This window comes from Parus major, chromosome 1 (assembly GCF_001522545.3).
Source record: "Parus major isolate Abel chromosome 1, Parus_major1.1, whole genome shotgun sequence".
Lineage (NCBI taxonomy): Eukaryota > Metazoa > Chordata > Aves > Passeriformes > Paridae > Parus > Parus major.
In genome coordinates this window covers 35,950,360-35,964,679 of record NC_031768.1, presented here as the reverse complement: position 1 = coordinate 35,964,679, position 14,320 = coordinate 35,950,360, and positions in this window count along the sequence as shown.

Below are 14,320 nucleotides of genomic sequence, written 5' to 3'. Positions count from 1 at the left end.
TGCTATTATCAGACAATTAGTTGATATTCCAGTTTTCCATTTTTTGTACTAAGAGATTTCATTTTTCTGATATGTCATAATAATTTCTATTAAAACAGTATTTCCAGCTCAGGACATAGCCTACAACTCCTCTTCCCATAAATTAAATCTGAATCTTTCTATATTTTCAGAAATAAAAATTTTGCTGTTTTAATAGTTTATTTTTTAACTGTGAAAATGCATTGCTTTTTAATATTCCTTGACCATTTTGGTCTGCAACTGAATCTTTATTGCCAGTTTTCTTTATTTTTCCCTATTTTCTACAGATAATATTGCATTTTCCAATCTGTATTTCATATTAAAAAGAAAACACATATCAAAACAGATTATATACTCTCAAGAGATTTCTCAGAAATGACTGACAATACAACATGGTATTTGATGGCCTAAATTGACATAGCATATGCCTCCTCTCTCTTATTGTCAGGATTCTTGGTATTGACACACTTATTAATGTTAGTTAGGCATCTCCAGCGCTAACACAAATAAAAGAAGGATAATTTTTTTTTTTAAAAAAAAGGAAAAGAGTCTTTCAGCATTATGTAGCAATCCCCTTTTCATTTACTTTGTTACCACTTTTAAGTGTATGCAACAAAGTTTGAAATAATGAGTAAGCAGGCTGTGTTACTCTGTCAGGGCCTAAAAGGCTCTGGTCTTTTGAGATAGAGCATATTTTTTAGATATAATTTCCATGTGAATAAAAAGTAAGACTCTGCTAGATAGTCTCAGCCAGTGGCTAGCCAGCCCTACACCATCAAGGACATCACCCAATTAAATGCAGGGGGAGAAAGCAGCCACTGAGGTACAGAGAAGAAAACACAGAAGCCGTGCTGCAAATCTTAGTGAAAGGTTTTAGTGCTCACTGCTTGCATTAATTATAAATGGGTGAACACCATGAAGTTCTTGTCCTTCCATTGGAACACAGAACACATTTAAGTTAGTAATTCATCCAATCCTAAAGCAATTAAAAAAGATAACATTACCTACCTAACATTTGTAGTTTTCATTGTGATGATATTTCTTTAAAACCACTATTTATGAAACATCTAGGCATGCTGTCTCTGATACAGATATGCTCCATAAATCACCTGAATTTACACATACTATTATTATTAACTATAATATGTAAGATTCTATAGAAAGTCTCTGAAAAACTTCCTACCCCTAACATTATTATTATGTATTATTATTGTATCATCATCATAAATCACCAAGCCAACTGAAATGGATGTCATGGGTATAAAATGATGAATTTTAAAATCTAGTCCCACAGTAAACTGTTTATGTTTACCTCAGTAATATATTATGCTCAAAAATTACTACATTAATCCTTCAAAATAATTTTTTCTACTGAATATGTTCCTTCATTTATAGTCTATAACAATTTAACAATGTCAAACTAATACAAAATTCTAGAGATAACATTACCTTATTTTGGTTTATATTTTATTATGTTTTCTGCCTCCCTCTTTTCCCACCATCTTCCATCCTTTAGTTCTCTAGAAATGAAATCTGTGGTATATGTCCCATTATCTATCATTTTGTGACAGTAAAGAATTCATATTCAGGTGGGTATATCTTGCAGATAACTAGAGTTTCTGCTATAGTTCTTCACTCTTTTCCTGCTTTTCTTGTTTTTAGGTTTCTAAATTTGAGGTCTTAGTACATCTTAAAGAAAAATATTTATTTTATTTTTAAAGGAATTGTCCTTTCTCCCTCCCTCTCTCTCTTTCCCTCCTGATGGACAAAGGTGGAGCCTAATTGTGAGTGCATCTCCAGGAGAGTTGTCTTTTAGGCTCTCAGTATAAATAACTGAAAAATCTCTCTCCTGAGAAGAGTTTGGAGCGAGATATCAAGTGCCTTGAATCATGTCTGGGGAAGTCTATATCAAAATACTGAGATAAACAAAAGTGGAATAAACCTTTATAAAGTAAACTCTAAGAAATTGTTTTACATAATTAAAAGTGGGTGAACTAGATGATTCTAGAAATTTCTGAAAAAAAGAAACCTTATTGCATAGAGAAAACAATGATATCTAGTTTAAACAAGAAAGAATAAACTAACCTTTAAACTTAGACATCTAAATCTCTGTTTAGGGGTTATCTTTACTGCCCCTTACTGAGAAAATCAGGCAAAATAGCATTCCCATTTTCTGTGTTACTCTAAATGAAAATGGCAGCAACCTTATGTTGTTAGAAGATTAAGAAAGATGTAGTGAGATACAAGAAATAAACCTTTGCTGGTGAAATTGTAAAGCTTCAATACTATTTAGAGCATTTAGACAGCACTCTTTGTGAGATATGGAAACTCATTGACATTTTCACAAGTGTTGTTTATCTGTTGTTGGGTTTGTGGTTTGTTTTTTTTCTCTCCAATCTCCACAGAATGAGAGACTTCCTTGCATCCTTAAAAAATATGAAGTGATAACCTGCATAACAATTCAGTCAGTTTTAAGTAAATAGGAAATTGCAGCACTAGGGTGTTGATAAGACCACTTGGGACAGAAATGTCAGTGTCTAATACTAAGTGTTAAATTAATTTTAAAATAATTTAAATTAATTTTAACACATAATAATTAACAGATTTATTTATACATCCCCAGAGGTCTTCAGTTCTTGGGGATTAGCGATTGCAAATCAACAGGGGAATGAAAGCATCAAGTTCAAATTGTCGCAATTTTTAGAGTTGTATTTGTTATATGAGTACACAGTCACTCTGTTGTTTGTGCAGTAAGGAAAAGGATGTGAGCAAGGACATGCTTGATGAGAATAGATTTCTGTTGCAAAACTCTTCACTTGACACTGCTGTATATTAGAGGGTCTGGAGAACTGCTCCTACTCACTGCAAGGTTTGCAGCTGTGAACACAGACAATACAGAGTAAAGTTTTATGCTGTGCATTGGGGGCTTTTTATTCCTTCTCTCACAGTTTGTGTTCTGGCAGTGCAGATAAGCCTTCATTAGGGATTAGGGTGCCATTTACCTTGGCATTGTACATGCTCAAAGGAAATATATTCCTTTTCCCAAAGAGTTAATTTAAACATTGGCAACCTTTAAGATACGTTTGTTCATGCCTAAACCAGGTTTGCAAATGGATACTTTATTCACATCAGATACAGCTGGGAAGCTGCTTCTGTTGTGTATATTTGGGATACAGGTGGCTACTCATTGAGCAGCTATTTACTGCTTCTATTTACATATATCTACCATTATTTACCAAGGTGTTAAATCCTACTTTTTTTTTTTTTAACCACATAATTTTATTTGTTAGACAATTTTTCTTTCAGTGAATGTTTTTTCCTCTTTTCCAAAGTTCATAGTATAAGTAAAATACTTAACTGTGTGCAAACATTCACTTTGTATTGACTTCCAGACATTAGCTGCTTTCTTACACAGCTGGTCAACTAACTTCTCCCTTTTCTATTCCCAAATAAAGATGCACTATCATCATTTTTTTAAATATAGGAAGCAAGGAAAAGTAATTAACAACAAATTATATACATAAAATATGTATATATTATATAAATTTTACGTATATATTATATACATAAAATATGGCAAGACTTTCAGAATTACTTCCACATATATGAATCTTTATCTGTCAATAGAACAGAAGATCACTATCTAGACCACTATGTATTGTCTCAAGTCTCCAAAATTACAAGACTTTCAGCTTTATAATATACAGCCAAAAATATAATATTAAAGGACATTTTCAAAATCTGGTACCTGCTTCTCACCACTGATTTTATGTATTTTGATATGACCTACAAAAAAAAAAAAAAACAAACTAGTGAGCTTCACTTTTTTATTTTTCATACAAGCAGGGACTTACTGCACTAGGATTATCACTGATTTCATCCCCACACCCTGAACTTGTAACTTAACTTTAAAAACAATCCTCTAAAAAAGAAATTTAAATGTTCACTTCATGTTCAATTTTAAGCAGGAAATAAGTTTTCAGTCTTATTTATTTGTTGCCTTAAACTCATTAGAGGTGATTAATATATCATTTACTATTGAATGTGTCATTCTACAACACACTTTGGTTGGCTTCATAATTTTGTCTCTCTGGTGAATATTATTTATCTTTCTCCAGGGAATAAATATCCCTGGTGATATGTAGGACTGCACAGCCACAATATTCTAAAAGGTACTAAACCAGTTTTAACAATATCTTTTCATAGGTTTTTGAATGCTGCCATTTACATCTACTCCTGCCTGAAATAATTGCTTGTTATTTAACAGTCCCATGAGCCCACAAATGGAAATATTGGCTTACTGCTAAAAGCTGACAGTTTTTCAAGCCTCTTCAAGGGATGCATATTTTTTCTTTCTTTTCTTCAATTTTTTTCTAATTCACTATATTTTCAGCTTTTTACAGTATGCTATATTCCAACTGTATTGTTTTTCCTCCTGTTTTTATTCTTTGTAAGAGCTTTCCATGCCTAATCATTCTAGATGAGAGTGGTCATGATAACACAATTTCCTTTACAATAAAAATATTCAGAAAATAGAAAGTGCTGAGGGCTTTTATTTTCTATTAATTTATTTTTTTATTTTATTAGAATTGTTCTTAATAACATTACAGAAAATTTAGCAGTAAAACACTGTGCAGGTCTCATTCTTTTAAGTCTGATATGCACACCTATTTTAAGGTGTTCTTCCCCAAATGACTTAGGAAAAAAGTGGCTGATACAGCACGATTTTCCTATTGCTTTGGATTTGCTAGCATCTAATTCCTATATTTTCCCTTCCCTTCCCTGCCCTTCCCTTCCCTGCCCTGCCCTGCCCTTCCCTGCCCTGCCCTGCCCTGCCCTGCCCTTTTTCATTTTCTTCCTTTGATTTTCTTTTCTTCTTTTTTTTTTCTTTTCTTCCTTTTTTCCTTTTTTTTTTCTTTTTCTTTTTCTTAATTTTTCCTTTTACTTTTCTTTCTTAATTTTTTTCTTTTTCATTTTTTTAAAGAATTGTGACTGAAAAAAGGATTGAAGACACCTAAGAATAATACTTATTTTATTACAATCTATAGAGAAAAAAAAAAGATAAATAAAAGAAAGAAAAGGTCAAGTATGTGGTCCTTTAAATAATATATCTTAGTCTCTGAAAAATGAAATAATTTATTTCCTTTCCTTTTTAAATTTTTCATCTAACTCATTATTTTTTACCTTATTCTAAACATAAATGGCATTTTCACTGTCTCTTCTCATTGCTGCTCATCTGTAATCACAATTCAATTACGAACAATCACCACTTCTTTTAGAGTCATAATCTATTATGGTGAAGCATCATGAGTGAAATGCTATCTCTCTAGGTGTTTGTCATTGACTGCAGTGTAGTAAATTTTCACCTGCTGGCAGATCAACCTGCAGTTTTACAGCTGGTTACTTTGACAGGCAGTGTGATTTTTGAGGGCAAAATATCTTGAAAAATTATTTTCTGGATACTGGAAGGTTCTCTTAATGTTGAACCCATCACTGTATGACAGAGTAGAAGTTGAGTGAGCCATATATATAAAAAATTACCTTGTTTCTGTGTGAAAACTATTGTCTGCATGGCAGTTTGGTACAGAGACAGTATTTACACCTGATAGTTGTTGAAGATATTTGAGATTCTGAAAATCCGTGCAGAGAACTTCTAAAAGTTACTGTAGTTCCTACAAAATTAAACTTTTAACTTGCAGTTCTGTTGAAGGTTCATAAAATCTTCTTCACTCATAGTGAGTTCTTTCTGAATTAATGAATTTAGGAATTAAGGTATCTGAAATACTGAATAATATATTAATGTACTTGGTGCGCTCATGGGTAGTCCTAGCCTTTCAAGAGATTCAGAAGAACACCAGGAATTATGTAAAACAAGAGTAAGTGATGTCTTTGGAACTAATTTTAAATTTTAAAATAGCTGGGGTGGGGTTGAAAGCTCTAGTTCAAAAATAATAGATGCAACTATTTTGGTCAAACAAATTATGGTGGATGCTAGATATTATATTGTAAAATTAATATAATAATTCAACTTTGAAAAATTGCCATTAGAAGGACATTCTTTGACCTTCATATCCTTATTTTCCTTTTCACCTCCAAATTTGTGCTGGAATTATTTTTTTACTACTTTTTAACATTTCCCTTACTTCATAGCAGGCAAAAATCTAGCCTTAATCCCAGGTGTTAGTTTAACTAGCTCATGAGTCTGCTTCATCCAAAGAATTTTTCTTCTATTAACTTTGACAAGTTCATTATCAATAGATTAAACAGAGGGAACTGAAGAAATGTGTTAGTGTTACAACAGTTACAGGAAGCCAGTAATTCCAGGATTCCTTTCCCTATATCTACCACAAGAACTCCTTGAAAGCTGAAAGCCCAGAACTACAACTTGAAATATATTTTATACTTTGTTATGTACCATTGCCACATCACTCTAAAATCCCTTATCTAATCAATAACTTAGGAAATGTTATACCCTATCTCTTTTCTCTCCCCTTAAGGAGGAATCAGAAATGTGAGAAACACTTGGCTGCAATCATCTTACTCAGTGCATGTCCTAGGTTCAGCAGCACAAAAGGAGTGCATCATTCTGATGATCTCTCTGTTGTTCTCTCTACCTGAGTGGCATCAGATCCACTCCAAGGCCAAATGCTGGCCATATTCTTCAAAGTCTTGGAAGAACTGGGCCATGACTCCTTCATACCTGCTGCTCATTCTGCCCCAGTGTAGCAGCTGTGGTCTTAGTAACCGTGACAGACAGAGACCTTGGTTAAGATCTTGGCAACTGCCTTTGTCTGCTTTACAGAGAAGTATATTTCTTTTCATCAAAAATTGGAATGAGTTCTGGAAAATGACACCTTATAAGTCAAAGATCCATCTCTTTTCATTTGCATAGGTGCAGTCACCTCTGAGTGACCCAACAGTATTCCCTTGGAGAGTAAGACAAGGGAAAGGCATACTATGTTCAGATGATGTAAGCAGAATGGTTAATTTCAGTCCTCTGACTGCCTTGTTATAAAAGACTGCTAGTACTGAGATTCTGCTCTGATGAATTTAAAATATACGAAGAGATTAGATAAAATACCTTAGATAAACTGCTTATGCTTCCATTTAATTTTCATACCAAACATACTCTGCAGCAAAACACATTCCTCTGGGAAATTAGTTCATCAAGACGAAAAGCATGCTGTGGCCATTAGCTGTTCCCCAGTTTCATCTTTTCATTGCCTCTCAACCCATTAAGCTTCAGATCCACAGTATCTTTACCACTCTTAGCTCCATTCTTTATTACAGATGTTCTACAAGTTTCTGTTTGCTCCCACCTGTCACAGTATCTTTTACCAAGTTAGACTAATTTTATAAAATAGACTCATACAAACAAATGTAAAAACAACTTCCTCCATCAACTGTACTCAAAATAGCATGAGATTTCCTTATATGTACATTGCTCTCTATGTTGCTTTCTTTGTTTCAGGTCAGTTTATCATTGCAAACATAGTTTAAGTGAGTCTACATTTCTGTAGCTTGTAAATTTTAGCTGTTTTCAGAAAAATCTTGAACCTCACATGTTTTTTTCCCAACGGAAGGAGCCACAAGTTAGAGGAATTTCCAAATTCAATGTGTGAGCATTACATGGACCCTTGCAGGGAGGGGAAGAGGGGGGGTCCTGTGTCTTTCTTTCATGTGTATCAAGTCCTCTCATTTTAAGACTTAGGGAGTTTTTCTCAAGCCCTATGACTGTTCATTTATTCACAGCAAATAAATTACTTCTTTCTTCGTGGGAATTGCAATTTAGGCAGACAGTACATTGCCTTAGTTTTCAGTTCCTTTCACTATTTTTACATGACATAATCTGTCATCAGAAATATATTTACATTTGTTATATCATCAGCTGCCAGGTTTGCTCTGTACTCTTTTGCGTGTGAGAAGGACTGGGGGTACCTACCTCAGCTTAATTAACTCCACCTGGCTTGAGACGCTTCCTTTCAACAATCTGCCTCAATGCCTTTATACAGGCACAGCAGGAGAAAGCCACAAATCTAGTGAAATTAAATCACTCTCCATAGAAACATCTTGAACAATAGCATGAGAACATGGAGCCAACCAATCATGTTCAGGCACATGGAAGTTGCAACAAAGAGAAGTGTACAGCAGCAGCAACTAATACGAAAAAAAAGAAAAACATGTTAGCTTCAAGACGGAATTTATTCTCTATCAAAAGATTTCAGAATTATTTCCACCCAAGTGTCTTATTCCCTCCCAAGCAGTTGCCAGGAAGTCATCACCAGTGCTTGAAGAGAAAAAAATAGTGAAGTGACTCACCTTTTGCAAATGATATGCACCTTGGGTGTGATCCAGGCCTATGTCAAGCACCACTAAAGGGCTGCACTGTCCCTAAGAGGGCTCAGAATGTCAGGGTCAAGTCTCTACTCTTACTGAATCAATGCCACTTTTTGTATTGCTTTCAGTGGTTCAAGAGTGAAGAAGAGCAAACATAGATGGTATTTTCCTGGTTTCACAGAGAGGAAGAGGTCTTATCCTTCTAAGAGGACAATGTTACAGTGAGTTGCAAAATAAATAGATTTACAGGCAAAAAAAAAAAAAAAATTTAAAAAAGAGTATGTCCTGGTATTGTGTTATTTCTAAAAATGGTTTTCATAAATCTAATTGCAGAATACAAGAAGAAAGTATTTTCAAAATGAATGACCAAACCTGAAGTTTTCTCCTTGAAATAAATATATAAATTGCCAGGTTACAACGTGACATTTCCCAAAACTGCAGTGAAGCTGTTTAACATCTATACACACATGCACGCATACACAGACACACACACACACACACACACACACACACACACACACACACACACAAAGAATTAGAAAAAAGGAAGGTTTTGGTGAGTGAGACACATTAAAGGCCAAATTCTGCCAGGCTTTCTCACAGTAACACCCTCAGTAAGTGGGGCATTACTATTCCAGTAATCCTATTGATCTCACTTGGACAACTTCAGAGTAAAAAATCTGGTCAATACAAGCAGGTTGGTGGATTTTGCCACTAAATTATCATCTTCCTTACATTCTATCTCTATAGGTCAGTACTTTTTCCTTGCCAAATGTTTGAAGTAATAATTTGTAAAATTTTGCTTTGCTAAATTCTCAGAGCAATAAATACTGTGAGCATTAATTTGTAGCATATATTTCTAACTGAAATATTATTTTCTTTTGGAAGGTGGCCATTAATATGAAAAATGTTATTTTATTTCTTTGTAGTCTTCATGCCAGCAGAATCCTGAAAGGGAAAAGGATGAGAGGTACATGTTTTTCACAAGATCTCTACAAGTAATTTATATGTAATAGTCCAAGGGTTTTTTAGTATTTTTTATCATTTTTTTTAGTATTCTTTTGTTATGTAATATATGCTTATATTTTTTATAAATAGTCTTGATTTTGGAGTGACATTTTATCCCTTGAGGGAAAATCAAAAATTTCTCTCATGAATACTCACAGCTACAAATATATCATCAACCAAAATCTCATATATATCACTCAGAAATTGAAAGATAATGAATGTTTGGTTCAATAAATTTAAACTTTTCAATGCTTATGAAAAGCAGATACAGTAAATGAGTAAAGAGCTGAAAGAAAGCCTGTTTTAAATGAAGAAAAGGAAAACACATCAGTTTAAGTTCAGCTCTAGTAAGAACTCTCAGAATCAGGGTGCTATGAGAGTGCACAAGAAATATTTGTATATTTCTAGGCTAAATGCATATACAGATGTTGATTTGACATCAATGAATTAATTTATAACAGAATTTTTTTCAATAAGTTTAATAGAATTTTGTAAGTTAATGTACAGCAAATTTCATGAGCAGCCCTTCTCTAGCTATTACTACTGTAATGATGGAAGGGGTATTACAATAATGTGTATATTAAATCTGGTTTTAAAATCTGTTACGATTTGGTGTTGTGTATTGCCTAAGGCCTATATCTTCTGCATAGTTTCTTTTCCCTCAGTGCTCTTTTGCTAATGTCAAATCATTTAAGAAAACACTGAAACACGTGTAATGTACCTACATGAATAAATTGAATATTTAATGGTTCAATTCCCTGACCTTTGAGATTGCAATACAGGACAACGAGCACACTTTGCTAAACATGGAGGTGAGTGGGTGTGCATATCCTGGGTGAAATACTTGAGAGGGGAAAAGCAAAGTCAAGTTAGAACAAATACTCTAGTCCCTGAAGGCCTGTTGCTGAAATCAAATTATAGGCTTGGACTATCACAACTTATTCCTCAAAAAAAGTCATGCTGCACAAGAATATATCATCCACTTGGATAGACAAGTTACAAAGAGCCAAATGTTAAGCAGTGAAGTGTCAGTCAGGCAAAGTGGGTTTCTCAAATGCACACACATGCAGCCTGCACACAGATTACATGCACTATCTCACCTCTGGGATTCTATTGCACAACTCATATTTGCCTTAAAGTGAAAACTTGCCAGTAAATTTGTTTTCAAGAACCACTAATGTTGCAAGACCCTCTTTGTTTTTTACAAGCAATTGTCTGACTACACTAGAAACCCTAACTTTTCTTATCAAGACATAGCATTACTTTTCAATATACCAAATCTGCCTTCAGAAGAGGATTGGCGGCTCTCAGATCTCTAAAAAAGAAAAGATAGATTGAATTAATTTTTCATTAAGAAAAAAAAGAAATAGATTGGACTTGTCCAGTAGGAATCATTGTCACCATCATAATTTTACTTGTGATATAGTTCCATAAAGTTTTATTAGTTGAAGTCCTATAAATGCTCTGCTTTAAATTATACTGTATTTCTTACATATCACACGAAATATTTTTCATGTATGGTAATCATACCACACAGTACAATGCATCTTTCTTTAATCTATTTGAGGAAAAAATTCTTTATGCTTTTTTAAGTTCTACGAATTAGCATGTTTTCTGAAGAACAAATTATAACAAGTCAGTGTGCTTGTTACTCTAAACACGAAGAAAATTTATTTTAGGTTATATTTCCTATGATAGCTAAAATTATGAAGCCATAGAATGGTTTGGGTTGGAAGGGAACATTATCTTGTTCCAGCTCCTCTTCCTTGGGCAGGAACATCTTCTGCTAGGCCATGTTGCTCAATGTTCCTTCCAACATGTTCTGTTCTTGTAAGCCCCCTGCGGGAGATGGAATGCTGCTACATGGTCTCCACCAAGGCCTTTGGTTCTCCATGTTGAGCAACTTTCAGCCTGTCCTCATAGGAGAGGTGCTTCATCACTCTCCTCTAAACTCACTCCAGCAAGTCCACATTAGTCTGATGTTGGGGTTCCCAGAGCAGTTGTCAGATGGCGGCTCATGAATGGAGTAGAAAAGCACAGAATCTCTTTCTTTGCCTTGCTGGCCATGTTACTTTTGATGTAGCCCAGGATATGTTTGTCTTTCTGGGCTGCAAATGCACATTGCTGTCTGATGTTGATCTTCTCCTTAACCAAATCCTCTAAGTTCCCAAATTCCCTTTTCTGCTTTCCTCAGGGAAAGCTCCTCAGGGCTGCTTTCAATCCATTTTTCCTCCAGTCTGTATTTGCGCTTGGAATTTCTCTCTTTGGCTCTTTGACTGAATCAAGACACAGCGATGACAATTTTATGAATCATTCTGCTTCTTATTCACCACTCCCTGCTCTTAGTCATCTTTATATTTGGCCATTTTGTCACAGTGTATTTGTCTATGTGATAATCATCTTAACCCTTTCACTATGGAAAAAAGCTATTGATTAGTGGTGCTTATGAAATACGCCACAGTAAGAAAGATAATGAAGATAGGGAAGTAGCCACACAGACATTAGGCATAAGAATATTTCCACCTTTACTTCTATTTCTAATCAGGTGTTTCAGAACTATGTTCTGCATCTTCTTTCAATCACAACATTAGATTAATCCTAGTTTCTGTAGAAACAAAATAGTTTTTTCAATATTTTTTATGTTAAACACAGAAGACAAAGATGTACTACATGGCATCAAGTACAATGAGAGATGTAGGGGTGTCCTGCAGTAGTCACAAGTCTGGTAAGTGCTGGGCAGTGTCTTCTCTCTAGACTTCTTTCATTTTCAAGAGGAATATGTGCAGAAATTTGATGCCATCACACCAGTCACCTTACAAAGCAGACCAGAAACATTATTATGTGAGTTGGTCATTCTATTTCTTCTTTTCTTCCTGCCTGTGATTCCCTGTTCTGTGCATCAGGACCCCATCAAGGTGGAAAGATTGTAAAGCATTATCCTGGGACCCTGTCATAGATAACAGGATGCCCTTAATTCTGATGGTCACATTTAAATTCTCTCATTGAGAAAAGGTTTTCAAAATAACTAATGTAGCTTTTCCTCAGCCAGATATGCAAAAGAAAGTTTGGCCCTGGGAAGCCAATGGGATAGATAGGTATGGAAAACAACATATGTGTTTAACTAGGTTAAACCCTAGCTTGATAACTAGGTTTAATAACCATTTACTAAGTACTAAGGTGCCTCTCTTTACCCCAACTCTACCCCTAGAGCTCAGTTGAAGAGTAGGAATTTTGTAAGAAATGTAAGGTTCAGTGTTATTTGATCATTGCCTAAGATATTTAAAATTTAATAAATATGTCAGAAAATATATTTAATTTCCTGACATGAAGCTCATCTTCTGTTTAGCAATAACAATAGATCAACAAAAGCAGATACTGGTAAGAAAATCTCCAACACAAACAGTGTTAGTAAAGATGACTTTAATCTTACTTTAATATGGCTCCACTTCATGTGAAAAACATAAGGAAATAAAAACTTATAAATAATAAAATAATAAAAAATTGGTGTAAATTGTAATGTTTTATATTAAATTTCCTAAACATGTACTAACAGTAAGAGTTCAGCTAGAATATTTTTTTTTAAAATATTTTTTTTAAATATTTTTAGATACCACGTGATTATTAGCATCTTACTTATTGGAGGTTTCACTATTATATGATTGATATTAATGATTTTTCAGATACTGCTTAAACCTCAGCATGTTTTCCACAATAATCTTTTACATCAAAACATATTTCAGGACTTTCTACCCTGCAACTGACCTGAAATCCATATGCTATGAAACCTTCCCTCTGAATGCTGTAAAATGGTGAGGACACTTCAGAAAACATAGCCTATCCAATAATACATTTGTTTCCCTTTCTCCTCTACCACACATACTGAAGACCAAAAAAGTGATCACATGCATCCTTTAGTCTTGGCAATGCAGTTATCAGAAAACAGCAATTTCATTTTATAAAATAATGACAATTATAATGATGACAGCAAAGACAGCAACAGTATTAATAATGACAGTCAGTGTATGTCAAGTGCTAAGAGATCACAGTTAGGTGGCTTTAAAAATACATGGAAGAAGTCAGACTAGTCCTTTCTCAGAGCGGACTCTTCAGCATAAATTTTCTTCATACAGAAGAAACACATATTTTTACCTGAGTGATTTATTTCCACCACCGTATTTATGATCCATCAACCAATCAACAGTAAAAAACACTTCCTGCAGCATTTAATGTTCCCTAATCTTTCACATGTTCATTCCAGTCAAGTCAGCTGTCTCCTGCACTGTAGGTAACCACCTCATATGGTATCAGAAAACAACAATCCAATTAGCACTGGAGATCATCCTTGTCTCAAGAGTATCTGGCAACCCTTTTGGCCAACAGCCTACACCTCTTCAGTCATCATTTCTCCCAAGCCATGGCTGAAACAAAGGAGCTGAGCCTAGAAAACTTGCTAAACCACCAGCTAGCCTTTCAGACTGCAACTCAGACAACTGACTGGGCAGGGGATGGGACAGGAATAAAGGATGTTGTTGGAATGAATAAGGTTATGGGTACTCTTGTCACTTTTCTCAAACTTCTTATACCTCTGGACTTCTTCATTACAGTCAGTCAATGTATTAATCCATGTATTAAAGAGAAAATAGAAGCCAGACAACAGTTCTTCATCACAATCATTAGCGTTTTCACACTTGGTTTCATAATTTCTCCCACTACAATGTTCTTGCAATGGGAGAAATTATACATATGCTAGCACTGAAAACAAAAACAATTTAAATTCTTAAGGAAATAATTTTTAATGGGTCACCATTTCTAACAAAAAATATGCAACTGTTTACTAAACGAACTATGCATACTCCTACATGAGAGTAAGCTGTTCATTTTATGTAGAAGACATATGGAAATATAAGATTCCTCTGGGGTTAACTACACATAAGGCACTCAAATAAACAGTAATTCT